Source organism: Choloepus didactylus, chromosome 4, assembly GCF_015220235.1.
Source record: "Choloepus didactylus isolate mChoDid1 chromosome 4, mChoDid1.pri, whole genome shotgun sequence".
NCBI classification, from domain to species: Eukaryota; Metazoa; Chordata; class Mammalia; order Pilosa; family Megalonychidae; genus Choloepus; species Choloepus didactylus.
Genome location: NC_051310.1, coordinates 116,759,604 through 116,786,788, shown reverse-complemented (window position 1 = coordinate 116,786,788; position 27,185 = coordinate 116,759,604). Strand labels below are relative to the sequence as shown.

At 41.6% G+C, this 27,185-nt stretch overlaps 1 protein-coding gene across 6 annotated transcripts in view; it reads left to right on the top strand.

The window, feature by feature from the left end:
* TLN2 (talin 2) overlaps positions 1–27,185 on the top strand; it is a 473,758-nt gene that overhangs the window by 139,749 nt on the left and 306,824 nt on the right. The window contains exon 1 of one of the 6 annotated variants that reach the window (XM_037833794.1): positions 19,631–19,704. The exons of the other annotated variants lie outside the window; for them this stretch is intronic. The gene's annotated coding sequence lies outside the window, so the exon portion shown is untranslated. Of the gene's footprint in view, positions 1–19,630; positions 19,705–27,185 lie in introns of those variants that run through there. 6 annotated transcript variants of the gene reach the window in all.

Genomic DNA, 27,185 nt, shown 5'->3' with positions numbered 1-27,185 from the left:
TTGTGATTTGCAAATGGAATAACCTGGGGGAGAGAATAGCTGTGGAATTGAAATTTTAAGTCCATGCTCAAAGCAGAAATCTTGGGTTACCAGCATAGAAGGATTTTATGATTTTCCTTCCCTATCCACCACACTTATAAACGCTTATAAACTCTGGTGAGTTTGTAAAACAAAATTCCAAGGCAGTTCCGATAGAATGAGGCACACTTTTTGGGAAGCATTTTTGTTTTTATACCATGTAGGATGTGGGAGGTGGGGAAAGGTTATTAATGTTAAATAACACATTTGCCAAAATTACCTGGGGGTTTGGAGGGTACCTTGATCCACTGTGCTTTAACTAGTCTTCATGATGGTGATGGTGGCATTTCTAAGACAGCCATTTCAGAGTTGGCTCAGGTCCAGAAAAGGACAGCATGCAGGTGGGTGCCTTCAGTGGTGGGGAGATGCTCAAGAGATTAGGAATCTGCAGTCGGTTTCACACAAGGACCTGGCAGAAGATGTGAGTAAAGACAGAGTCACCATGAAGGGTGTGAGGGTTTGTCTGTCAAACCCCTGAGCCCTGGAATTAGTGGGCACTCGAAAATGTAAGGAGGTAGATCCACACACTAACCCAGGAGCTCCTTGCCCCAGGGAGGAATCAGGCAGACCTCTAGACATCTACCTATCTACCTGGCATGACCTGCTCTTTGGGAGAGACTTAGAGAAGTTAAAGGTGTGGTCTCTGCTATCCATCATCCATCTGTCCATCTTTTCAGTTGTTCATTTTATTCAGTAAACATTAACTGAAGGCCTGCTATGGGCCAAGACCTTTGTGAGGCACTGGAGACTAATGAGTAGAAGTCCCAGCCCTCCAGGAGTGCTCCTTAACATTGGGGGTGGGAGACCTAAGAACCAGTTACTATAAAATGTGGTAAAGGTACCATTAGGATGATGTGCAGGGCTTTGTGGGAACACACAGGTAAGGCACTCAACCCTGTCTAGGGGTGGGCCAGGTTATCAGAAAGACTTTCTGAAGCAGGTGGGTTGCTTTGGGACTTTGTGGGTGGTGTTGAGGAGGAAAGATTTTCCAACCAAAGGCCAGCAGGTGAGAAGACACTTGCCGAGGGCCAGGAGCTGGACCTTGGGACGCCAAGGACTTCCGTCTGGTTGGGGTATGAAGAGTGCTGAGAGACTTGAGAGAAAAGCAAGTGCCAGATTGTGGGGGGCTTTTCCTCCTGGGGGCACTGTTTGGATTTGATCCTGAAGGCATTTACGCTATGGGCTCACAGGGTCAGAGTGTGTAATCCAGTTGGAAAGAAAAAGTTAACATACTCATGGAGAAAATCGACAAGGAATCCAGGCAGTGGCAGTACTAAAATAAATTCATACATCCCTAATGGGATTTTTGGATGAAAGCAGGGATTTGGAGATAGTTTCCTCATCTTTTAGATGTGGAAACTCAACTGCTGTCCCACTGGTGTTTGCTGTTGACCACAGAACAGAATAGTAGATGTTGTTCCTACCCAGTTGAAGCGAGTCGCCTGCTTTAGGGAGCAGGCCCTGAGCTGGTGAAGTCAAAATTAAGAGGTTGACTCAGATTTCCCCCAGGCTTGGTGAGATGACTTGCACGTGTTTCCTGTTGGGGTTGGGGTGGTGGTGAGAAGGGGGGGTGGGTACAGGTGAATCAAGAGTTCCTTGAGTATGCTATTCTTGTAGCTGGTTATATAGGTAATGAGGTTTCATTAAACTGTTCTCTCCACCTTTGTGTGTGTGTCACATTTTCCATGCTAACTTTGTAAAATGGGGAGAAGAATAGCTTCACAGAGTTTCCTGAGTATTAAACAAAATGGTTCAGGTATAGTAAGCATCTTGTACAGTGCTGTGCTTGGTAGGCCTCTGTCTGGGACTCATTTCACTTTTCCCTCCCCACTCTGTTATTTCTTGTTCCTGCCTTTCTTGGCCCTTTCTTCTGTTTCCCTGCTTGGAATTTGCCCTGCAGGCTTTTGGCCCATCTGGCTTTTCTGGTTCTGTCCCTGGGTGGTGTTCCCAAGGACACGCCAGTGTCTCTTCTCAGGTGCCTCTTGATTCCTACAGGAGCCCCCTCTCCTGATTCGCCTCAGCCCTGGGGCCTCCCCTGGGCCCTGAGCCCACCTGACTGGACCTTCGTTTGCTCAGGTGCCCCTTGTGGATGGGCAGGGTCGAGGTGCTGAGCTGGGAAGAGACGGCACCAAAGACAGCACAGCCAGTAATACCCACTGTATACAGTGGGTGTCTTCTTAAAATATTCTGTAAAGATTAGATTTTCATTGAATCATATTTTTTGTTTATAGGTGTGAGTATATTAAATAGTAAAGCCTGTGCATCTGAGTGCGTATAGGTGAATATATAGATATTTATTATAACTCCAAGGATCTTTGTTTCCATTGAACCTCGATTATGAGTAACTCTTAATCTTTTTATGTCTTTACTTCTGGCTTCCCCAGTTCTTTGTTAAATTCAGATCATTTGTAAACATATTCTTTAATGTAATAGGTGAGCAGATTACCTAAAGGAACACTTTGGTGAATCCCTTCTGTGCTGTGTTGCAGAGCTTGGCTGGTCTTTGTCCCCAGTCCCTGGGAGGGACCTCCGAATCCTTGAAATCTCCTGGGATAGGAGTCAGGGGTGTGGCCCAGGGGTGGGACCAGCCACACCTGCAGTCTTCCAATGGGGGTGGGGTTGGCCGCACCAGAAAGATGAGGGTGTTGGGCCTTTGAGTCCTGTCAAGTCAGGGCTCTGGGGGAGGAAGGGACTGCAGATTGAGTTCAGCCATGTGGGCAGTGATTCTACCAATCATGTCTACGTAACGAAAGCCCATGTAATCTCAGGACATTGGAAATGTCAATGAGCTTCCATGATTGATAATGACTTTTTCATGCCAGAGGGGTGATGCGTTCTGACTCCATGTGGAGAGAACACAGAAACTTGTGTTTGAGATCTTCCCAGACCTCATGCTGTGTAACTCTTCTTTTGGCTTCTTATTTGCATCCTTTTACTGCAACAAACCTATAATCATAAGGATAGTGCTTTTAGTGAGTTCTGTGAGTTGTTCTCACAAATTATTGAATGGGGGTGGGGCGGAAGGTGGGATCCACAGATTTGTAGCCAGTTGATCCCAGCGGTCAGAAGTGTGGCCTGGGCCTCTGGAACTTGCGACTGGTGCCTGCAGGGCAATGTTGCAGAGGACTGCCCTAAACCTATGGGGTCTGGCCTAACGCTGGGTAGGTAAGAGTCAGACTGAATTGAAGTGAGGTACTGCTGTCTTTGCGGTAGTGTCAGATGCTGTTAGAAGCTGTAGAAGTTTTTAACATCTATATATTTTCATAAGAAGCAAATAATATTTACTTAGGGCTTAAGTGCCAGGCATTGTGCTAAGCCCTTCCTTGTCCCCCATTATCCGTAAATTATCTTTTTGAAGTAGATGTTTTCTCCACTTTTACTTTTCCAAGGTTACACACCGAGTGTACATTAGGATTCTTTTGGTTGCAAGTGAAAGAAAACTGGCTTAAACAATAAAGAAAATTTAGTGGTCTTTGTGACTGAGATACCCACCCGAGGTATGTGCTTCAGGTACAGTTTGATCCAGAAATTCATGTTGACGTTAGGGATCTGGCTCTGCTTTGCTGTCCTCTATATGCAAGCCTCACTCTCAAGCTGTCTTCATTCATGGTAGTGAAAAAAGCCTCAATTTCTAAGTCTCACGAATAAGTACTGCATCAACTAGGGAAGAGCCAGCAGCTCTGAACCAGCATAACAAGTAGAAGTCTTGAAATTCACTTGGGTTGCACTGGTTCAGGTCATATGTTTGTCCTGAAACCATCACTGTAGCCAATGGACTGGGCCGACGTAAGACATGTGCCTTGAAGTGGAGTCCTAAACTTCTTCAGAAGCACAAACACAAGCAGAAGCTGTTGGTTAGGAGAAAAACGAGTGCTAGCGAGGATGTCCACAGGTGTACATTTCGGGGACAGGCTGAATGTACTGCTTGCCATCCAATTCCAAAGCCTTTTAATCCAAATGATAGCTCCTTTAAAGTTGCTTTCCTTAAAACAATATTTCATAGCCTTTGCTGTCAAGATTATTCCTTAGGAAAGCCATGGGAGTTAGTCTGTTGCACATCATTATTTAGGAGTATGAATTTGCCCCCATCACCAAATGTCAGAAACTCAATATTCTCAACTCTAAAGAAAATAAGGAAGTTGGGCTATATTCGTTTTTTTTTTTTTTTAGTGCCTACCAGGCTCTATAGCAGGGGCTGGAGATGGAATTATATGCAATGAAAACACGGCTTCTGCCCTTATGAGAACTACAGGTGTATGACAGAGCTGTCGCCCATAGTAGGGCCTTGGTAAATAGTTGTCAAATGAATGGAGTAATCATACAGATATATAATTTAAGCTGTGTTCAACACTACAGTGGGAAGCCATGAGTGCATTTATGGGGAGGATGGTAAAGCATGAGAAGAGAATCCAGGCTGGGGCTGAGAACATCCACATTCAGAGCCTGGCCTGGGGTGAGGGGCATTGCGGCTCTGAGGTCCTTCCAGCCCTAACATTCTCAGACCTAACATGGAGTCATGGAAGGACAATTTTGCTCCTTGTCTCTCAGAAAGCTGTAAGAGGAGTTACTTATTGTGCTCTGTATCATAATCATTTGTGTTCTTCGAGTTAGTTAATGTCCACTTCAGCCTACCTTTCTTTATGTTAAACAATCCAAATGACAAATAAAAGCAATGATCATTGTTTCTCCAGAACTTAAAAAAAAAAACGCTGTGGGAGGGTCTGCAGTATAACAGGTGTGTCTTGGGTGGTTCAAGCCCAGCTCAGTGCTCCTTTCCTAACCCACCCCCCGCTCTTGTGGTCAAGCTCATTTCTCCCCTTCGTCTGAACCTGCATCCCAGCTCTCTTTCAAAGAGGTCTTTTCAAAGAGGTTATAGGCAGGAGAGGAAGGCATGGGGTTGATCAAGTATTCCAGGAATGACTCATTACCACAGTTACCTGGAAGTAAAACCTGTCCAGTGTGGACACAGAAGGGCCACATTTTCCTGAAAAGGACACTAATGTCACAGTCTTGGCAAGGCTTAAAATCCAGACCTGCATAGGACGCTGTTCATTTCCTGGAGCACCCATTCCTAACCTATCCCTACCTCCCCCACACTTTCTGTCTTTTCTCCCTTCCACTCTTCTGATCATCCACTCTTTGTGGGGAGATAAACCTTTGAAAAACAAGCTTAAGTGTAAAGAGTTACCAAAAACATCAGGGCCTGATGTTTCCACAGTGAGTAGGAATGGAAGTAATAAAAACAGTGTCAGGATAAGTTAGTTTTGTTGTGGTTTTCCTTGTGGCTTATCAGTAGTGGCAACACAGCCATTGTATTAATAACTCAGGGTCTGGGATAAGTCAGTGGAGATTTGGGGATGGCCTCAGGGGTGATTCACTATGTGTTTTGTGAGTTTTCTTTTACTGTCTGGTGTGTATAGGAAAATTGGGGTGAAAAAAATAGTACATTTCTTTTCTCTTTCTTTAATAAATGGCTTGTTGCAATGATGATTAAGGTACTGGGGAGAAATCCACATTCTTTTGTGGAAGCGAAGAGCAAAAGGGAAGAGAAAGCATAGGTAAAAAGGGCAGGAAACATTTTCTGTGAGGCAACCTCTCTTTAACCTTGTATTTGCGTAGCCTCTTTCCCTGCTCTGTGTGTGTGTGTGTGTGTGTGTCCCTCTGTTCGTTCCTGAGTTTTTTGGCAGGGTTCCAGGCATAGCAGAGCTGCAAATCTTTTGCAAATTTGCATATCCTTCTTATGCTCAAGTGAATCAGTAACGAACAATTGTTCCCTGTTCTTGGACAGAGGCCTGAAATCCATATCACTCTGTGTGTGCTGGTTAATCATCTTAGAACCCCTGTACAAGCCTAACTTGGCTGGGGTATATAGGTAGTGCCTTGTTCTGACTGTGCATTCAATAAATATTTGTTGAATGGATACCCAGAATATCAACCAAAAGTTGAGTCTTTGTATCCTAGACTGATCCTGACAGTTCTTTCAACATGCTTTGAAAAGAGCACCCGGGAAGGACTTGGCTACTTCTACTAATCCCAGGTCTTTGGGATTTTGTTTCCTCTTTGTACTCTGCTGGTTCTATAAAGCAGAGGAGCCAGACATGCAGTTCATTAGGTGGAATCAGAACATTCTGGATGACTGTAAACTTGATGAAGTGGGCATAGCCGTTTCTGCTTTATGAGGAAAGAGAAGGCCCTCTTATTTGAGTTCGTGTGGTTGGTCTGCCTGTGGATAGTGTGGGGAGGGAGCCAGGCAGTGATTTCAGTACTTACCACTTCTGAAGAGGGCTCTTTCTTCACTTGTTGGTGACAAGGAAAGGGATTTGCTGCAAACCATCTGGCTTTATTGAAATCGATTCTTGCTGAAGACCTCCCCCTTGAGAAGAACCAGACAGATGAACTGGGGCAAGGCTGATTTGCTCCTGTGTTGGATTCCTGGAATGGATTTAAGAGCATAGACAGGGATTTTGTTGTGGTTGGTTTGTTTTTCGCCCTGATGGAACTGCAGCTGTTTGAATTCATGCCTCTGCTTTTGCAATATTAATTTTGGTTATTTCACTTCTCGCTCCACAGTTGGAACTAAGGAGATGTTTTGGAAGGGGAAGCAGGAAAGGGGGTGGGGCCCAGATTGTATAGCTTCTTAGGAAACAGTCTTCCCAGCACCACTTTGTCCTGAGGTTTCTTTCTGCATGGTCATAGGGAAAGGATAGAGAGCCCGTTTTCGCATGAGTAGCAGTGAGGCCCCCTTGGCACCATGGCCAGTGTAGACGGAAAAGTGAGACCAGTCTGGTTCCTGGCCACACAGCTAAGGCAGAGTCCCTTAGAGCAGGTGGGCTCTGAGAACCAGCTCTAGTGGCCCTGTGGCCAACACAGTTCAGCCTTGAGAGCGCCTAGAAGGAACTAGAAGAACTAAACCCCTCATGGAGATGCCATATGCTGAGGACACTGGGAGACAGGCAACACTGTGGTTGACAGGCTCTTGATCTGTAGTATTGCAGCTGGTATGCAAGCCCCTGCAGATGGTCTCGACTGGAAGAAGATAATGTTAATCAGGGAAGAGAGAGTATGAAGAAGCAGTGCTGAGAGATGGAACTTGGCCACTTATGATCGAAGAAACTACTGGTCCTATGGGGGGAGGATTAATTATTAATAAGATTTCAATTATTATAGATATACTCATATTTGAAGTTTCTGTTTTACTCTGTACATTATTCATAGTGGTATTTTTGTTTGTTTGTTTGTCTGTCTGTTTGTCAAGTAGCCCTTTTTATAACTTGTCAAAGAACATGTTCAGGTTCTATTAATGCAGGCTTGCCAGAACCTGGGAGACACTAACTGGGGTGTCAGAATCCTTGTCCAGGTAGGGACTTGTCATGCCACACAGACAAAGGGATTGATTCTTGAGTGGCCTGGATAATTGTCAATCTTATAGGCACGTCGATGTCTTTGCTGCTTGTATGTGAACACATACACGTACACATGGCTACGTTTCCTTTTCCCGTCCTCTTGTCATCTTCAGTGGAAAAGTTCTGGGTCCTGATATAGTTCCTAAACTTACTCAATATCTCCTGACTGTCTGTGTGATGGGGATAAATCCCAACCTCTGTTTATTTCACTTCCCTCATCTAACTCTTACAGATGTACCCCTGGAGTACCCTAATGGGACCTTTGACTTTAAGTATGGAAGGGTTTGAAAAGGCTTGGAGGTGGTCAGAGCCTATTGTGCTTGCATTCAGGATTTGCCCTAGGATGATTTTATACAGAAGTTTGAAAGGTGTTGATCTTTACTTTTTTAGACCCCACTGAGTTAAGTTTGCATCTTCATTGGAAGGACTTCAGTGATCTGTGGATGGGAAGGCAGCCTGATGCATTTCTGATTCTTATCCAGCTGTTATTGCCAGTCTGCTTGTGAAATTTGACAGGCCTATGGCCAACTGTGTGATACTGAAATATGTTGCATCTGAAATTCCTTTCTATCATCTACACTGCCATGTGAATTAAAAGGGTACAGCTGGTAGTGATCAAGAGGTCACATCACATTTTGAAGGTGCCTAGAAGATTTACTGGGCTTCTGCTAATCACAAGAAACTGTGTAGGCGGTCACCAGAGTTGCAAAAATATAGAGAGCTTGCATTCCAGCTTGAGACTATACTTGTGAAAACATAATTAAAAATTTGCGGTAGGAAATCAATGATAACTAGTACAGGTAAATGTATTCTAGGTTGGAGCTCAGATGGGACAAGAAAGCTATGGTCTTGAATATCTGCCCTCAGCGTTTAGGACCCAGCCTGAGATTAGAAGACCGACAGGATTTGAACATGAGAGAGAACAAGTGAAGAGCATTCTTAGGCAAGTGTGGTGGTGGGAATGGGGGAGGTGTTTTGGGGGATAGTGTGTGTCTCTTGGAGTAGTGGGTTCATATATGTCATAAGGGAATAGCGATAGATCAGATTGAAAGTTAGATATGGGTATGTATCATGATGCTTTGGGTAGTAGAAAACCCAAATTGGCTGAAACAATAAAGGCAATGCATTTGCTCAATAACTGAGGAAAGTCCCAGTTTTCACGTTGCAGACACGATTCTCTAGGGTCTGTCTTCCTTCCCGTAGTTTTCCTTGTGTTCCCAAGATGACTGTCAGCAGCAACCAGGGCTGCGTACTTCCTTGTTCACAGTCATAGCTATCAAACAAAAGGCCTGAACCTTGTTCTGACTGGACCAGTCTAAGCTATCATGTGGCCAGAGTAATGCTGTGAGCTCAGGCCTGAGTTTCTGCTCAGCCCAGACTGGTCAGAATGGGGATGAAATTAGAGTCCATCCTTGGATCTCAGTTTGGGGTCAACACCACCCAAGTCTTGTGACTGCGACACAGTGGTTTTCCAAAGGAAAATCTAGAAAGGGAAAGGAATGGAAGGATAGAGGATGCATTAACAATTAAAAAATGTCCACGCTAGGACAAAATTATGGGCAGCTTTGAATTCTAGGGTAAATGAGTGATTCTAGCTTTAGCTTACAGGCAGATCCACTTGAGATTATTATAGTATTTGTCTTGGTCCTTTAAGATAAGAATGTTTAATGATCTGCCATTGACCTTAATCACGAACTACTTATACCAGAAAAGTTCTTGGGTGACCAATTTGCCTTCTCATCCTCCTTCTAAGGACCACACAGGCTCAATTAATTAGCTGACTTTATTGAGACCTTACAGAGTGCCAAACGTGAATGGCTATAAAGGAATACCTCTCCTTTTCCCTGTGGGGTTCCCTGAACACCATACCCCCACTCACTTAAGATTCTACTGTTAGAGGTTATACCTTGAGTCTTCCATTTGTTCATATTAATATTAATCACAAATTATGTACGATTGCTGAAGTTCAGTAGTGCCATTTAAGAGCCAATCCATCCATCCCTGCATTCATTCATTCATCAAATGATGTGCCAGGAACTATACTGGCTGCTGAGGATGAACCTAGGTGTGGTACATGGTCCCTGCCTTTGAGATTCTGGTCTCGTTGGGGCAACTGACAAACCCACAGTTCTGATTGTATGTGTTGGAAGGTGTATAACGTTTAGAGGAGAGGCCTTTCTCTCAGCTGGGAATATTGGCAGGTGACGTTTCCTAGTTGAGATGATACCTAAAATGGGTTTGGGGCATGGGGTGGGACAGTGGGTAGGTGTTTAGGCAGAGGGAACCACTATAAATGAATCAACGATGTAGTGATGGCATTTTCAGGAAGCTTTAAGTGGTTTCTGTGGCTGGGCTGTGGTTCTCAAATAACTGGGAGGTGGAATGAAAATGCAGTTTCCCAAGTAGCCACCAGTGATTCCAATTAGAAGGTCTAGAATGTGGTCTGGGAATTGCATCTTGAGCACAAACTCTAGGTGGTCTTGATAATGGTGGTCCAGAGACTACCCTGCCTGGAGAGTAGGTTTGGGTGTGGGGCTGGGAGTGTTGAGGCAAGAGCCTGTAAATGTTGGTCTGGGCAGGGAAAGATCTGGAGTTCGGAAGAAGTGGCCAGAGAGGTTGATGAAGGGTAGGGGAGAGTTTCCAGGACTGAGTGCTCAAAAGAACCCTGTAGGAAGTTGAAGACATCTGGCTGCAGAGCATATTATCTCCAGTAGAGCATACATAGAATAAGAAATAATACAAGAAATAACATCTGAGCCTGATTTTTGAACAGTAGAGCTAAAACATCCTTCCTGACTAAAAGACTGTTATAATCACTTGGCTCTCAACACATGCAGCCGAGAATTTAGGTTCCGAACTCCAAGTGCAGTTGTTCGTCTCCTAGTCTGCTTCCCAGTTGGGAATTATTTATCCTTGTTATGCTAGCATGATGATTTTGGAATGTACTTGAATAACCTTTGATACCATGGCTACAAATGGCTTGATTTGTTATTTAAAAATATGATTGATTCAAGACTGAATAAATGTGTAATACTGAATCCACAATGGGGCAATGGAGGGGATGTATGGCTTTTATATAGTTACGGATATTTGGGGAGGGAACAATTAAATTGAGGCTCTTTTCATAGACTTGGCAAAGACACTGATTTTTCTCCTTCAAATGGTTCTTGACTTGCTCTGAAAGCTGCTCGGAGTGAGCTGGGTTTTACATCTACGTCATGGACATTGTATTATAGATTACATTTCTTACTTCCTATGCAATGACAGTTTTTACTTATCTGGTATTAAAATAGGATCTAGATTTCAAACTGCCTCTATGCTTAATTTTTACATTATTGTTGGAATTATTCCCATTACTATTGCAAGGTCAGTGGAAATGACTGGCATATATAGAATATGACCACAGAGTCATACTTTTCAATATAGCATATAACTGCTTTGTGTAATAACTTTTATTTAATAAAAATTCACTAGTCACATTTGAAAATAAAAGGCTACCATCAACGAAGCATGTGAATTTCTTCCTCCCTGACATTTAATTATTTATTGTTTAAGACAGTGAAGTGTGGATTGATTGAAGGCGTAGGGACATTCACTTTAAAAAAAAAAAAAAAAAAAGTAGCTGGTCAGTTAGCACAGGATTTCTCAATCTCAGCACTGTTGACATTTTGGGCCAGGTCTTGTTGTGGGGAATATCCTTGTTGGATCAGTTGAGTCCATTGTCTCTTTGCAGCATTCCTGGCCTTTATCTGCTAGATACCAGCACCCACCTCCCACCTGTCCCCACCCCTTCAAAAAATGCCTCTAGACATTATTCACAATTGCCAAGAAATGGAAACAATCCAAATGCCCTTCAACAGATGAGTGGATAAACAAAATGTGGTATATACACACGGTGGAATACTACATGGCAGTAAGAAGGAACAAGGTCATGAAACATTTGACAACATGGATGAACCTTGAGGACATAATGCTGAGCGAAATAGGCCAGACACAAAAAGAGAGATATTGTGTGTTACCACTAATGTGAACTCGGTGAAAAATGTAAAACAAATGTTTTATATTGTAGAATGTAGCGGATCTATAGACAGCAACTAGTGCAGGGGGAATGATAATCTAATAAGAACAAATAAGCTGTTGAGGGTAATCTTAATGTTATAGGAATGCTCAGGAATTATTATGGTTTGTAAATTTTCTTAGGTATAGAAGGGACATGTTGGAAGCTGTGTAGTTATTTTAGGTTATCTATTTTTCTTATTCCTTTGTTTTGTTTGAATTGTTTTTTTTTAATTTTTTGATAAAGTGAAAAAAGCTATTGCATTAAAAATTAGCTTTAATGCATTAAAAAGTAGCTTCAATGCATTAAAAATTTGGTTTTGAATGCCTTTGATTATGGTTTGTTAATTTTCTTAGGTATGTAGGAACAAGTTGGAAGCAAAGTAGTTATTTTAGGTTATTTGTTTTTCTTAATCCTATGTTTTGTTTTTTTTTTTTTTGAAATGTGTTTTGTTGTTTGCTTGTTTGTTTTAATTTTTCAATAAATAAAGTTAAAACATTTAAAAAAATATGCCTCTAGAAATTGCCAAATGTCCGTTGGGGGCAAAATCACCCCTGGTTGAGAACCACTGAGTTAGCTAGCCATGAAAACTTTTTATGGGTTATATTTTTACTCTGCTCTTAATCTGTCTTTTGAGAATTTTATTTCTTCTCTTAAAAGTAAATACACACTTAAAAAAAGTTGAATACGTACTAGTATTTTTCTAGCCTGAATTTCAAAAGCCTGTATTTTAAAGATCTAATGTGATGTATGTATAAGCAAGATTGCTTTTCTTTACAAAATAACATAGCTACATTATGGAAAACTTGTAAAATAATTGCTGAGTCAAAGGGTATAAATATTCTAAAAGTTCTTACATAAGTTGTGGAAAGGGTTGTACCAATTTATATTGCCACAAGCATTTTACAACAATGCTAGTTTCAGTGCATCTTTGCCAGAATTATGTTGTATTTTTCATCTTATTTTTAGATTAATGGCAATACTGATACATATGTATTAAAGAAAATTCAAATGATAGAAAAATGTCTAAAATACAACTTGAAAGTTTCTCTTTACCTTTTCCCATTTCTTTTTTATGAGTACTAAGAATTGGGTATGTGTCATTTCAAACCTTTTAATAAATGCACATATAGATAAGTACATTTATATCCCTATTTTGTTAAAGTATTAATTTAATATGGAAGGAAATGGATTTTTAATATGAAGTGCCCCTTGTGTTATGCTTTATGTTACCTCATATAATTTAGGTGGAAAAATCCTTCCTTATTATTTATAAAATACTTTAAAAATACTTAAGTTGTCAGGAGAATTTACATAAGTGATGCCTTGGTTTAATAGCTATTGTTTAACTTTTGTGCTAAGTGTGCTAAGCGATTAGCTTGTGATAAGTATATTAATCTTATCTTTTTGCCACAGTAGCTAAGGCTACAGGACATAGCACCACAAATTCAGTCTTGTAATTTTATTTTCTTTTACTAGACTTGACAGAGAATTTCAAAAAATTCATTTTTTTTGATAGAAAAGTAGTTAATCAGTGGATGCAATTTGGTTAAACATTATCCCAGAGGAGTCTGGATGCCTAATATGAATTAGTACAGCAGATGCTTGGAGAATGATTGCAATGTGAGGTATACTTTAGTGACAGTGACTCTTAAACCTTCCCTACCACCCACCCCATGGGCAGGAGAAAAGGGGACATTGGGGACAGTTGGCACTCACTCATGTTTTTCAGGCTTGGACTCTGACTGGAATTCCTGTAGGTGAGATAGATTCCCTTGGTCTATGGTGAGGAACTGAGACCTTCTTGTACTAGCTGTTGTTACTAGATAGAGAATTTTGATTGACTTTTAAGCCCTAGTTATATCAGCAAGCTGGGGTTTCAATTTGAGATAGCTTAGAGATGGACAATAAAAATGCTATTGGGAAAGAAAGACTAAAACATTGGTAGCTTTGGTGGAAAAACTCAGAAGAAATGCAGACCTTTGAAATAAGTGGGATACATTTTTTTCTAGGATGGTGTGGAACAGCAAAATTTTTAGTTTAGGGTTAACTTTGCTATTTAGAAAAAGTAAAGACCAAGAAGATCTATTTTTTTTTTTGGAAAGAGCAGAATAGACTGGGTTCATGCCACTTGTTGAGCTAAGAGGATGACTCACCCAACAGCCAGATGTCAGTTTTTTCAGTTGACAAGGAGATAGGCCTAGGAGAATTTTATGGTTCTTAGGATTCTGTTTTCCAATAAGGGAGTATCACTTACATGATAACTTTGTGCTTTGATCCCAAATTCAGCACTCTAGCAAGACGGCAGTAGATTTCGTTTTACATGTGGAGAAAACTCAGGGGTTTGGCAGAGATGTGGAGTTCTAAAAATCTTTTACCCAGTAGTTGCTGTGAAAAATCACAGAATTTTTGAAGTTTGTACATTCTGATTTAAAAAGGCAAAACCAAAACAAAACAGAAAAACCAAAACACCCTACCATGAGGATAGGGATTATGAGATCTTTCCTATGAGACTTGTAGCTTACTCTTGGGATGATTTTATTTATTTGCTCTTACTAGTATAGGCATTCAGATAATCATCAAAAACCTGGAGGCACACCCTTTGAAGTTCATAGTTTCTCATCCAAAACATCCATGGGAGAGGTGCTAAGAGGAACATTTAAAAGAAAATATTTCAGATCATTTTCCATCTTCCTTTCTTATTTTTATTCCTGAAAAATCGCAAGCAAACTTCTTTTAAATTTGTGAATATTTATGAAAGGACTTTGTTAAAGTGTTTCTTTATCCAAACCTTTCTTTGATAAAGTTTTTTTATGTGTGCCATTGACAATTTTCAAATTCTCTGCTTGTTATGAAAGATTTAAACATTACAGGAAGCATTAGAGTAAAAAGTAATAGATCAAGTTAATCGTGTCCCCATCCCCTCCAAGAAATCCTTTGCAAATAATGTATCTTTGTTGCTTGTCTTTTAGCTTTATTTATGTGGTATAGAAGGTTTTAACTATTGTGTTGCCTATCTGTGAACTTTAATTATGTCTTCGGAGTTTGTGAATACAAATTATATTCTTCATATTTTTTTCTGACAATTTTAGAATATTTTTATATTTATTTCTCTTGTCCACCTAGAATTTGCTTTTATGTACAACAGTGGTAGAGTTGTAGTTTAATTTTTGTTCATATGGATATCTACTTTTACCGGTATAATGTTTCAAATAGTTTGCTCTTTCCATACCAATTTTAAATGACACCTTTATTAGATCCTAAGTATGTTTTTCTGTTTTTTTCGAAACTCTCTATCTTGTTCTGCTCATCTGTTTGTCTGTTTCTGTGATGATATCACAGTTTTAATTACTGTAGTTTTACAGATGTTTAGTTTTACCAGCATAAGTTTCCCTTCATTATTCTTTTCTCAAAAACATAAATTAGTCATTCAGAAGCTTTTTCTTTACTAGTTCAACTTTAGAATCATCTTTTAAGTTCTACAGACTATCCAGTTGAGATGTTGGTTGGGTTACATTGAATTTAAAAAATAATTGAGGGAGAATTACTATCTTAAAATATTGAGCCTTCCCATCTAGGAAATGGTAGCTCTCTCTCCATTATTTGCATCTTCTTTTATGTCCTTTAGTAAAATTTAAAATGATATTTATGGGGAGATTTATTTGTAGGGATTGTTATTATTATTTTTTTTATTTTTATTTTCTCTTTTCCCTCCATTTCATCCCTGGTTTCCTTTTTCCTATTATGGATGGATTTTTTTTTTAAATGACATTTTCTAAATGGTTATTGTATCTGACCATCAATTGTCAATTTGATTCTATGCAGACCGCCATTTCATTTGCAAATAAAGTTTTAGTGACTCCTTCCTAATATTTTTACAGTATTTAGTTTTTGTATGCATTGACTAGAGGGTGAAGTAAAATGTTTAATTTTAATAGTAGGTATCTCTGCCATGTTTCTGATTTTAATGGGATGTAATATAGCATTTGTTTGCTCACTCTCATAAATTATGGGGTTACCTTTCCTTCTAAGAAAGTAATTGCTGGGTTATCATGAAGCAACAGAATGAATTTGGACCCCTACCTCACACCATAATAAAAAAAATAATTCAAAATGAATCAAAGACCAAAATGTAAGAGCTAAAATTATAAAACTCTTAGAAGGAAACAAAGGTGCAAATCTTCATGACCTTGGATTAGGCAGTGTTTTCTTAAATATGACACAAGCACAAATAACAAAAGGAAAAAAAATAGATAAATTCAACTACATTAAAATGAAAAACTTATGTGTGTCAAAGGACACCATCAAGAAAATGAAAAGATAACCCACAGAATGGGAGAAAGTATTTGCAAATTGCATATCTGATAAAGGTTATTATCTAGAATATATAAAGAGCTCTTACCATTAAATTTTTTTAAAAAAGCCCAAATAAAAAGTCAGTAAAAGATTTGAATAGCTATTTCTCCAACGAAGATATACAAATGGCCAAAAACCATATGAAAAGATGTTCAATATCGTTAGTCATTAGAGAGATGCAAATCAAAATCTTAATGAGATATCAGTTCATACCAATTAGGAGGGCTATAATAAAAAACCAGAAAATAACAAATTTGTGTGAAGATGTGGAGAAATTGGAACCCTCATACATTGCTGAGGGAAATGGAAAATGGTATAGCCCCTGTGGAAACAGTTTGATAGTTCCTCAAAAGGTAAAACATAGAATTACCCCCAGCAATTCCACTCCTAAGTATATACCCAAAAGAATTTTAAATGGGTATTCAGCCAAAAACGTGTGCACCAGTGTTCATAGCAGCAATATTCACAATTGCCAAAAGGTAGAGACAGCCCTAATGTCCATCAACTGATGAATGGATAAACAAACTGTGGTAGAGCCGTACAGTGGAATATGATCTGGTAGTAAGAAGGAATGAAGTACTAATACATTCCACAACATGTGTGAACCTTCAAAACATTATGCCAATGAAAGAAGCCAGGCACAAAAAGTCAAATATTGTTTGATTCCATTTATATGAAATGGAATAGGCAAAGCCATAGAGACAGAAAGTAGATTAATAGTTGCCAGGAGTTGGAGGGAGCAGGGAATTGGCATTAATTGCTCACAGATGAGGGGTTTCAGTTGAGGGTCATGGAACTGTCCCTGTGAATGATTGTATAACATCGTGAATTACTAAAAACCACTAAGTTGTCTACTTTAGGATGATAAATTTTATGTTATGTGAATTTTATCTCAAAGAAAAATTTTTAAAAATACTTGTTGGTAGGGTTCAAATTGTAATTATAATGGGGGCAGAGGGGGTGTTTGTCATTGATTGATTCCCAAAGGATCTTGAAGTGATGTAAGATATGCCGAAGAATAGAAGGCTTCAGATTCATTAAGATTTTCATACTCAATTCTCCTCTAAGGAACATGTTAAAGGCTCTCTGGACTTATTAGATGGTAGAACCTCTGAAGACACCCTAGGAACACACTTTGGGTGAGGCTTACTTTTAATGAACCTAACTGCTTTTTCTGTTTTCTGTAGGAGAGCATGGGTGGAACAGAGCTGTCTAGCCACTGCTGATGCCCCAAGACCCTGTATTTTTGGAGACAGCTCAGAGGGTTGGACCATAAGTAGTGGGGCTCCAGTTTCCAGCCCCCCATTTCAACCAGAGCAACTCTTATTTTATGAGTCAGAGCAACCCTTCTTTTACATTGCTTATTGGGCTTCTGGATCAAATTTCCTTTGAAGAAAAGACTACTGCTAAAAAAATGGGAAGCCACTCTTATAATTCATTTAACTAATTTAAATTATGTATAATTGTGTAGTAATTTTGATCTTATCTACATGACTATGGGAATTTCATTCTAGCTCAATTGCTATTCTGAAGGAAAATTTAGAAATGATTTCCTTGTGCATCTTCTATAGACCTTGGAGCCTTTAGCATGCACAGGTATGTGATTGGGTCAATTGTGTACAAGTCATATTTCCTCTGGTAAATGGTAAGCTTCTTAAGTACATGCTCGTGTCTTATTTTTTTTTACCACCCCACCCTCTCCCCTGAACACCTACCCACCAAGTTCAGGATGTAGTTCCTGATTCCCTGTGAATGAACTTCCTCTCTACCATGTGCTACTGATGCCAAGAAGGCAGCAAGCCAGAAATTCGAGGTCAGAGTTCACCTGCAGCCTGGCTTCCCTCTTGTCTTTCAGCTTGCAGGCGAGTTGGTAAGAGAATTCCAAAGAGCCTCCTCTGGGAATTGCTCTGTTTTACAAGGATCACCAAAACTTGATGGAGCGCTTGCTAGCAGAACCTCTCCCAGTTCTGCGTGGGCTAAAGTAACTGAGTGCAGTGGGTGTGGACTGAGCCAGGAGGAATTGTGGTAATACAGCCTTGTCTCAGCAGGATTATTCATGTCATCCTCAGTGTTCTACTACATGCTTCCTACTCATCATGGCCAGATTGGAGTCCTTTATCTTCTCAGGAGCTCTCTCTGGCAAACCCAGCCCACAGCTGAGCTATGCTCTGCATTCTATGGCCAGACTTTGTGTGGTCTGTACCACCAGCATTTTATTGCAACTCTGCTGCCATATTCTCCAGTTGTCAAGTTAGGGATTTTTGTCTTCTTTACTAGCTTTCAGATAGGACTGTTGTCACAGCATCTAACTCATATGGTATGTTTATTTTAGTCAGAGAAACCCATTCACACCAGTTTGGCAACCAGGGAAGATTTGTGTGCCTTTGGAGATAACCCAGGAAAAGAAGCCTAGAGTCCTTACAGTTAATGGGAACTGGACTGAGGTACCCAAGGTGCTCTCCTCGGCTCCCTGGTTCCTGATCGGTCTTGGGGTGTGCTTTATCTTTTTTGTTGTACACATGAGCTTGCATAGTCGTGATTACTTGCTAGTTTGCTGTAGGCCTCTGTGGCTACCCCAGTCCTACCTAGGTCTTTGTGAAATCCTTAACCTTCCAACTTTCCAGCTAGAGTTCCACCAAATAGAATGGCTTGGATTTCCTGGGGAGAATCCCATTAGTCAAGGAAAAGAGACTCTCTGTTTGAGTCAGGTCATACGAGCATTAGGCCCCTGCCCAGGCCACATACAGATTGGCTGCCTTAGGGTCAGGGCTTTGTCCCTGTCCAGGTAGCTTTAGTGGGGTAGGGATGTGGAGTAGGTTCCGCAGCACCCTAGGCTATCTCTTTGAGCTGGACAGACCCCAAAACATACCTTTTAACATTGCTAAAGTATTTGCTAAATGATGAATTAAATGTGCTTCATCCTTTTTCCCAATTCTAATGCTCTATGCTTTGAAATGAAATTTCCCTGCAGTCCCTGTCTTTGGCTATAAGAGTTGTCTTTTTGGATGATGATCCCTGCCATGCTCCCCAGCCCTTATTTGGAGTTGAATCCCAGCTGACTTGCATAATTAACATAGCCAGATAACACCAGCCCTCTGCACCACCATTCCTGCCAATAGGCAGAGAGACGGGCCTCCCTACAAAGAATGGGGGGTTTGTAAAGATGCCGTGGTAGGACTTTGAGGCCTGCTCCATGCTTTCCCACCAGCTGAGTGTGCAGAGCTGCTGCAGAGGGTGTCAAAGCTAGGCAGCTGAGAGGGGGCCCTGTGCCAGCCTGGGGGAGTGCTCTCCTGGGCTTGAGTGGCTATTTCCAGAGTCAAAAAGACTTGCCTTCCCATCTGTACAAAATATCCCTGCTTTCCCTTCTTCCTCTGCTGAGTGGGAAAGGAAAAAGCAAAAGGAAAATGAGAGAGAAAGAGAAAAGAACTAGCCTCATTCCTGGAAGTCAGGCTTCTGACTGTGCTGTACATTGCAACTCCATCAGATGCATGTGTTATTTTTGAGTGGCGGGAATAATAGGGTTTACACCTAATCAGGGAAAAGAATTCCAAACAAAAGCTTGGGTGGGGCTTCCTGGGCAGGAGCGCGATATTGTAATAAATGGGAAACAGAGTTCTGTAGTCCAATCTCTGGTCTGATTGCACAAATTACAGCAGGGGCCCTGTTTTCAAAGGAATGTAGCACACCCCACTGAGGCCCCTCCTCCATGGGCGTGTCAGCATTTCCTCCAGCCTCTCCTTTAACTGTTAATGCCTTCACCAGAGGAGCTAAGAGCCTGTGCTGAATAATTACCATGCCTTCATTTTACAGGTGAGTTTACCTTATGTTAAAGTCCTTTAGGGACTCCTGTGGCTAAATTCTCCACCCTTTCCCTGTGTTACTGAACAGAAAGTGCATGCAGAGTTTTGACATTCCAGTAACAACTGGGAACATTTCTGAGCACGAATGAGCCAGGCACTTTACATGGGGGAGAGCAAAATGAGTAGATGAGAAGTCTCTTTTCTTGGACAATGGGCATCATTCTCTGCGACATGCCTGGTGGCCTGCTGCTGTTCTCAGTCTGGGGTCACCACTTGGGCCTCCTCCCCGGCCATTCCCGACCCACTGGCCTCAGCCTTTCCAGCCCCCTTGAGGTTTCCCTGATGTGTCAGCCTCCTTCTCCCTCTAGAACTCTACTTGCCGCTTCCTCTTGCAGCGTCCTTCTGCTTTCTGCTTTTCCTCCTCCCCTTTGCCATCCTCAGCCTTTGGGAATTAAACATCATCTCCCTTGAGGAGGTTCTCTCCTATGCATCCCTGTCTTCACCCCCCCCCCCAGGCCCCAAAACACTTTGTGCTCACTTGTTTTAGCTTTTATCACACAGTGATAAATGGGGGCTTTACTTCTTTTTCTCTCTTTGAAACTACAAGCTCCCTGAGGCCAAGGACTGTGTCTTATTCATCTACAAATAGCTGATACCTGGCACATAATAGATATGTCTGAATGATTTGGGGGCATTGTTTCTGCTCTTAAATTATATGTTCTATTTTTATTTTTTACTAGAGCCAATTTATGCCCAATTTTCAGATAAATGTTTCTATCATAGCCCTGTCTGTTTAGGATCTTAAACTTTTTTTTTTAAGCCATTTTAGTTTTTTTTGTCCATGTGTCTTGCTGTCTTTTGTTAAACTTGAAAATGCTACGAGACCATGATTATGCTGCAAGGAGTCCCTGAGACACTTACCTGACATTTGGTGTCTGTGGGTTGTGGTCTTCACTTTTCCTGGGGATTCGGTTATGGTTATAGCAGAACAGTGAGGATAAAATGACCTAATCCAGGCGGTGGTGGTACCTGTCCCCACCAACTTTCTGATTGTACCTCCCTCTGCTCCCTCCTGGTCCTGCCCCTTCCAGCTTTCCTGAAATACTCCCCTCCTTTTAAAACTCTGTTCTAAACACTGCTCCTTTTTGCACACACTGGACCTCAGGCACGGATTGCCTTTGTCCCTGTCTTGTTTTAGGGATGGTGGCCTTCTGGCACCAGCTTGTCCTTGCCTTCTTTGGGAAGCCTTCTGTGATTTCTTCAGCTTCCCTGACACTTGTCCTCCCAGGACACTTTGTGTGAAATCCTCTGATGTGCACACATTTTATTTTAGTCATTTGTTTGCGAGTCTCTCCTCCCATCGGACGGGGACCTCTGAGGCAGAGGCTTGTAGGCCTTGCTCCTTTTTGTATGCCTGGCGCTTAGCCCCATGCAGGTGTGCAGTTACTACTCATTGATTCAGTAGTCCTGAAGGGCATTTTAATTTTTTTAATAACAGCAACGTGCCTATTTTACACATCCTAACATTGTCAGAAGTTGTGGCTATAAGCAGTGCAAGTTCTGTTTTACAGATGAGGAAATGCAGATTCAGAGAGGCTTAGGAATCTCAGCCACGTGGCTTGTTTGAGGCTGGACTGGGACTCTACCTCCTGCTTTCAGAATCTTGTGTCTGCTGAGCTTTTTTCACCATATGAGGCTGCTCCTGCAGGCTTGATAAAAATCACACCCTGGGCAGGGTCTGGCAGCTGAGGTTTGCTTGAGGGGAGCAAGAGGCTAGACCCTCAGGAACAGGAAGCACTGTCAGAATCATCCTGGGCATAGTCTCTGGGTCTTTTCCACGTCTGTGGTCATGCTCAGTTTAGTCTTCAAACTGGGAAGATTTTAGAGATTCTGGTCTTAGACCACTACAGAAGGCTGTGCTGAGGTTAGCCCCCTCCTCTTCCACCTTGTAGATTCTCTTACAAATGATACTTTCGTGTTGTTTTTCCTGAACACATTAATTTTTCCATGTTATGTATGACACTGCATTCTCCCAATTGACACTCATGAACCCGGAAAAGCTTTTAAAATATCCCCTTGTCTCTTGTGAAATTAGCCTGGAGAAGGAGAAGTGCATGTATGTAAGAGTTGCTAATTTGTCCTTGTCTACTTGAGCTTAGAGATTCACAGGCAGCAATCACAGACAAGCTGTTAATAAGTGTTAAACTCCACGGGGTCTGCATGCTGGATGATGTCTCAGCTAACACTCAGGGGACAAAAATTTCTCCCTTGAAGTGGCCTCTCTTGATTGCCACTTGGGAATGAAGTTTATAAATTCCATTAACAGTATTCTTTTGTTACAGTAAAATTTCAGTAGTTTGGAACAATGGAAAGTCTGAGAATTATAGGGGAAATTTGAAAACATGATTTTATTTAAACACTATACATAATAAATTGCAATAGTTTGAAAGATGATTTGTCTGAAAGAGCTTTTTTGAAATACGATCTGTGACGCAAATTTACGACATTACTGCCTAGGAGAGGTCTTTGGGGAAGTATGTCAGTGGATATTTAGGAACAATTTAACATACCACTTCATAATTTGGTGCTTCTGGATTGTTTAAAGGGTATTCTGTGGCAACATTTGGCTCCTTAAATACCTTACATAGCCATGTGTTAACTTGAATGAAACTATTTTGATTACCCTTGTTTTCCTAGGCAGACTCTTTCTTTAAACTTTTAACCCTGTAGGTCTAAGATTATCTCACATTATGAATTAGTGTAGTCCAAATTAATGGCATCCTCTTATGTCTCAAGTCAACAGGCCTTTGAATGTCTGCTGTGTGCAACAGTGTTTGTCAGCTTTCAAAGAGTAGTAGAGATGTCTCTTGCCCACAAGAAGGTTATACTCCACTGCCGAGCACAGCTATGCAAACTGGCCTTTGGCCCTATCTTTGTCAAGGCCCAGGCTTTGAAGTCAGACAGTTCTGCCAATTACTAGCTGTGGGAGTATGTGTGTTACTTCACCTCTTTAAGCCTCAGTTTCTTCATCTGTAAAATGGGGTTGGTGATGATACCTACCTCAGAGGGTTATTGTGAGGCATTAACAAGATAACACTTGTAAATAACTCAGACATAATTGTTCATTGTCTCTCTGCTGTGGCTGCTTCTAATATGGTGAAGAAATAATTAAAATATAACAAACATTCTGTTAAACTAAGTCTGTGTAGTGTTCTGTTACAGCTCACTCCTGGGTGGGGCCGCTGGTGTAAGGGCTTGTGGCCTAGGAAATTGTTACAGAGGGGGCTACGTATAAGCGGATCTTTTCTATTCATTCATTCAACATTTATGAGCCCTTGTGATGTGCCAGAGACTGTGCTGGGAACTGGGGCTACAGTAGTGACTCAAGGCAGATAAAAACCCATGTCTTCTTGGAGTCTACATTCCAATGGGAGAGAGACAAAAGGACACACATGTCAATGTACATAAAAGCACTGAGGTGACAGGTGCAAGATGGATTCTAGAAATAGTAATTAAATGTGGCCAGAGGGTAGGGTGTATGGGTGCAGGGGAAGGAGGTGATGAGGATGAGCAGGGGTAAGCACGCCTTCGTGAAGGATCCTGTGTTTCATTCTAAAAAACTCTGGCAGCAATGGGTAGCCATGGGAGGCTTGGTTTATTTTTTTATTTTTTCACACGAAATTCATTCTTCCTCTACTCTAATTGTAATGCCTATTCATTATAGAAAATGTATTAAAAATTAAAAGTAAAAGAGAGGGAAATAAATAACCATATCCTCACCACTCTGGAAAAATCTGTATTTTGACAAACTTCCTTTCAGATTTGTTTACCTGTGTGGTTGGTTAATTGGTTTATTTCCTGAGTTGACATTGTTGTGATCAGACTATAAGTACAATTTTGCTTTCTGCTTTCTTGGTACTTATTATAGAGTAAGCATTTTCTCAAGTTTTTATAAACAGTATTTTTGTGACCATGTAATATCCATCTTAGAGTATGAAGCATGGTTACCTTCATCATCACCTGCTTTTGGATCATCAAGTAGTTTCCAAGTTTTATTAGCATAAATAATGTATGTTTAGCATCTTTATATATGAAAGTGTGGGTCAGAAGAGAAACCTAAAGAGATGTCAACCCACTCCAAGACAGATGTCAGAGTCCAACAAAAGTACATTCCACACAGGTTCTCTTGGAAGGATGTTTCACTCATTAGAGAAGAGACAGATCAAGGTCAGCTTCACTAGTAGATGTGGGTTCCCTATAGCCAGCAGGTCTCACTGTGTGGCCACAGCAGGGAGTAGCAGCATTCTCTCTTGTGTTTCTCTGCTACCACAATGGAGGGACCCTGTTCCCTCCCCTCCAGGGACAGATAAATGACCTGGGCATGAGCTAGCCACCAGAATCCCGCTGTCTCTAGTGAATGTTTACCCATGCTTGGGACAATGGGGGAAGGAATGTACTGCAGTCCCCTTATCTACTAGGGATTGTGTTTTATCCCCCCAGGCTGACACACCTGGTCCTGAGCACAAGATGTTTTTGTAGGTCCCAGGGAAAGGTGGCAGGCTCCTCTAGGACTGTCCCCTACCAAAGAAAGCATTTCTGCATTTAAGATTATTTCCTGGTGGAAGATCTCTAAAACTGTGATCATATTTTAAAGTTGTTTGAAACATATTGTCTTAACTAATTTCCTAAGCGATTGTACTGACTGCAAAGGTTCATAAACCTTTATCTGTTTCAAAGACAGCTGGAAACTTGGAGGAGGGTAGATTTGAACAATAAGAGGTTGGACTGAATCTGAGCAGTTGGCAGATAACATCTCCCCTAAGGCATTGGCATTTCTGAGGAAGGATGACAAGACCTCTCTTGAATGTGGGTTGAGTGGGTTTAAGGTGAATCAGTTAGCCTTGGGGGTGAAAGCAAGAGCCAGAGTTGATTTGTAGCTAAAAATGATACATTTAGTTTAGGACTTCCGGAATTCCCTCTTCTTCCCTTGTCTTCTATAACTCTTATAATGTAACCGTTTGCTTGAAGGTCTCTGTCCATCCAGTTGAGTTCTCTGAGGACCCTATCCAGGGCTTTAGCATTTTTATGTACCTAATTATTGTTTAAATCAAACTCTAGTAAAATATGGGAGTGAAGGGAGAAAGGACTGTGGTTTGGGGCAGGAAAATGGTCCTTGGAGCAGAGGGGCTGAGGCAGGGGCTGGGGCTGGCAGGGAGCACTTGAAGTGGGGAGAAGGCAGACCTCTGGGCCCCAGGTGAAGCAGAGTATTGGTGCTGGGGGGAAGATGTGGGCTCTGCAGAGTTGGCTCTTTGGGTCATGCTTCTGGCTTCTCTGCCCCCCCCCACCCCCCGCCGTGACCTGGGGCAACTGCTCAAGTTCTCTGTGCTCCAGTTCCATCAGGAGGATTTTCAACAGAGGGAATCTCTTTTTAAATGTGACCCTAAATTTACTTTTTTAGGCCTACATATATAGGAGGTGATTTAAAGAAAGGGCATGGAGTGATGAAATCAAAACAGAGTAAGTAGTGATCACTCAAAGTTGTTGAAAGCATGATGCCTGGCCCATGGGAAGTGCTCAGTAACTGCCAGCAGTGGAGGTTGATGAGGCCAATGATTTATTGGAGGATCCCCAGGGCATCGGAGCTGCCTCCTCACAGGCCATTTGGGAAGGGTTTGTTTCTTTAGGTGGTGCTTTGGCAATGGCAGATGGAAGCATATTTACCTCTTGGCCATGACCCAGAATCATGTCCTTTGGAAAACATCCTTGGCCTAGAGCTTCAGGGCTGGAGACATATTCCCTGTGGCCATGGGAAGAAGTTCCTGAAGGATTCTGAGGTTCTGAGGCTGGACAGGTCATGGTTAGGCCGTAGTAGTTTCCTAGGGCTGCCATAGCAAATTACCACAATCTGGGTTGCTCACAACAGCAAAATTTGTTCTCTCTCAGTTCTGGAGGCAGAAATCTGAAATCAAGGTACAGTAGGGCTGGACTCCCTCCAAAAGCTCTAGGGGAGAATCTTTCCTCACTGGAGACAGTTGGATTCTGGTGGCCAGCTCACACCCAGGTGGTTTATCTGTCCCTGGAAGGGAAGGACAGCTTCTGGTAGCCCCCAACAGTCCTTGGCTTGTGGCTGCATCACTCCAATCTCTGCCTCATTCTCCATAAGCACATTGCTTTCTCCACTTCTCTGTGTTTCACATATCCCTCTGTATCCCTCTTATAAGGACACATGAAATTGCATTTAAGGCCCACCCTGCTTATCCAGGATACTCTCCCCAGATATACCTTAACTATATCTGCAAAGACCCTTTTTACAAATAAGGTCACATTCCCAAGTACTGGGGATCAGTATGTGGACATATCTTTGGGGGGGGGGGCACCACTCAGCTCTCCACAGGCTACCCAGTGAGGTTCAGTGATTGGGTGTGTGATCTCATGGGAGGACCAAAGGGTCTGCTCTGACACTGGGCTCTGTTCCTTAACTTTATGGACCGTCAGGGCAAGGAAAGCCAACATGTCCATCTCTGGCCTGACCTCCTGACTTGAGCGCTTAAGTTCCTTTTTAGGAGAAGCTAGGAGATTGAGAAAGTTCCTCCTGGGAGAGAGGCATTAACATTGCATTTGGTGCCCAGAAGTGCTAGGATGTTAGGATTACTTCCTGACTATGGTGCCCAGACATCTAAAGGGATATGATTGGAAGCTCACAAATGGGGTTGGTGAGGTCTTGAGTCAGAAATCTCTCTCTTCCTATGTGAGCAGGTGAACTTGGTGGTAGTAATTGTTGCTATGGTAAAATTTTTGATGGAAAGGGGAAAGGCTGAAAAAAAACCCTGAGTTCTGTGGCATGTGGGAGAAATTTTATGATGGTTTAGAATGGGCCCAGCTGAATTTCAGTTACCAGAGTCTTTGTTATATAAACACTCCATTTGTGGATATAAACAGTATAATTCAAATGAGAAGCTATTGCTGGTCATTGTGGAGATCAGGTGTGGGTCCTATTTCAGGGTTTATAATAATCAAGCTAAAGGTATTTTTCTCTTCTGGTTTTAAAACTATAGTTGATGGAGTAACAATTGTGCATGAGTTTGAGTCTACTTTGTTCAGGTCAAAGCACTATTAAATTCTTTGGTGATAATTGTTTTCTCTTTCTGCTTCTCTGCCTCCCTTTGGTATCCCTTAAGTCACTGCCCTTCTCTTTCCTCTTCTCGAAACGTTCCGGCTCTGCTGAGAATGTAACAGGATTGCCTGCTGATAGGAACATGTTTCTGAAAGTGGTTTGAAAGTGGTTCCATGTAAAAGCTTGGTTGATGTGTAGGAGTTGGCCTTCTTGGACCATGCTTGCCTTCACCACCTGTAGGGAGGGTGCCAAACTGTGCCTTGACCCAGTTCCAAGTGTGTCAACATCGAGTCCGTTTTCAGTTCACCAACAACAGAATAACCTTAGGTAAACATGGCAGTTGGAAAAAAGCAAATATTTGTCTTGGCAGTTGGATT